The sequence below is a fragment of the Cajanus cajan genome, chromosome 6, assembly GCF_000230855.2.
Source record: "Cajanus cajan strain Asha chromosome 6, NIPB_CcT2T_4, whole genome shotgun sequence".
Lineage (NCBI taxonomy): Eukaryota > Viridiplantae > Streptophyta > Magnoliopsida > Fabales > Fabaceae > Cajanus > Cajanus cajan.
The window spans coordinates 17,389,907-17,391,575 of record NC_138522.1 but is presented as its reverse complement, the minus strand read 5'-3'; the positions used below and the strand labels follow the sequence as shown (position 1 = coordinate 17,391,575).

Here is a 1,669-nt window from a genome sequence, read left to right as displayed (position 1 = left end):
CTTACACAAGCATTGGAAGGATTCTAGGAGCCAAAGATCTAGGGAGAGACTTGAAGGAAGCTACATCAATCCGGCCCCCTCCAAAGTTCTTCCATCAAAGTGTGCACTTGGTTCCTAGTATCTTGTACTTCTTTCTTAGTAGCTAAAGTTCAACAGGTCTTCTATTTTCAACTAAATAATCAAGACTCTGTTAATGCAAATTATGCAGTATAGTTGGAGCAAAGAATCCTAAATTGAAGCCTGTATATTCCAACCTTTTCGGAATCTGAAAGTGTCTAAACATAACTAGTGATAAACATGTTAAATCACCAACTTTAAATATTGGAGGAGACAAACATAATTCTATGACAATATAGATGAGATTATTTGGGGCAGCACATGCGGGGAAATGACAATTCAAAAATGGTATGGAAAAAGCTTCGCCAATTGCAAGTAATATCTACTGAAACATTATTTTGAAACAAGCTCAAAAATAATTGCATCTATTATTCAGCTATAGGAAACTAGTAATCAAACATTATGTGTCACTTTTTACAGATTGGAAAGCTGAAATTGATGTCTAGAAGTGAATAAACATGCAAAATCTACAGAAGAGGAGAAAAATCTTCCATTAACAATGCCAAAACACAATAACACCAGTGCTTACTTTTAGAGACAAAATCATGCCAAGAGTACTTTATTCTAGTCTCTTTTATAATATCCTTCGTTGGTTCCACCAGAGGCTTAATCTACAAACCACAAATAAGACAATCGAACATACATGCACATAAGCAAACTACAGTACATGTACCTTTATAGAGGGCACACAATTTTTCAACTATAGAATGATTTCGAAAAAAGAAAAAGAAAAAAGAGAATGAGAAACTGCATGAGAGAAATACTACTCATTAACTGTAGAATCAATCTCCTTTGTATTATCAGTTGCATGCTCATTCAAAACATTCCTTGACCTGAAAATTAGTAAAGTAAAAAATCAATTACACTACACAGAGTAGAACAACCAAAATCTTGGTAAAAGGAAACATATAAACCCTAGTAGAGAGAAGAATTAAGAAAATGAGAGACAAAACAAAAGGAGAGTTTGTCTTCTTCTTTAACCTATGAAGATACATAGAATTCAAAATAAGATAAATTACAAATTACAACGAAGAAGCACGAAAAGAGTAAATAAATCACCGCAAAATCAAAAGAAAATCATTATATTTACTTGAGCAAGTCACTGGTGCGATGCGATCTAAAAGGTGACGTTGGAACGATCTTAAGAGGTGACGGAGGAATGAGTTTCTCTACGTGGTAGATTTGTATGCAGTGCGGTGCGGTGGGTTTCTCGTGTTTCTCTAAGCAGTGGGTACGATGCGTTTCATAAGCAGTGGGTACGGTGCGGTGGATTTCTCGTGTTTCATACTGTACACAACATGCTGTGTGTGGGTTTCTTGTGGGTGCGATAGATAATTAGTTGAATTTTAATTTTTTTAGTTTTTAAATTAATAAAAAAAACTAAATAAATAAATTAAATTAAATATATTTTCTTGCTAATTTAATTTATAAGAAAAATTACAGAAAATATATTTTGACATTACTTAAAAATTTAACATTTCTTGCAAATTTATATTCTAAATAAAATTTGAAGGAAATTCCTGCAATTTTTTCTAGAAATTTTTATTGGCAA

General features: G+C 32.6%; 1 long non-coding RNA gene across 1 annotated transcript; it reads right to left on the bottom strand.

Annotated features, from left to right (window-relative positions):
* Positions 1 to 592: 592 nt before the first annotated feature.
* On the bottom strand, positions 593 to 1,669 carry LOC145958990 (uncharacterized). Its single transcript, XR_014434584.1, has 2 exons — positions 885 to 1,669; positions 593 to 728 (listed from the first exon to the last, which is right to left on the bottom strand). It is a non-coding gene; the product is annotated as an uncharacterized LOC145958990 (long non-coding RNA).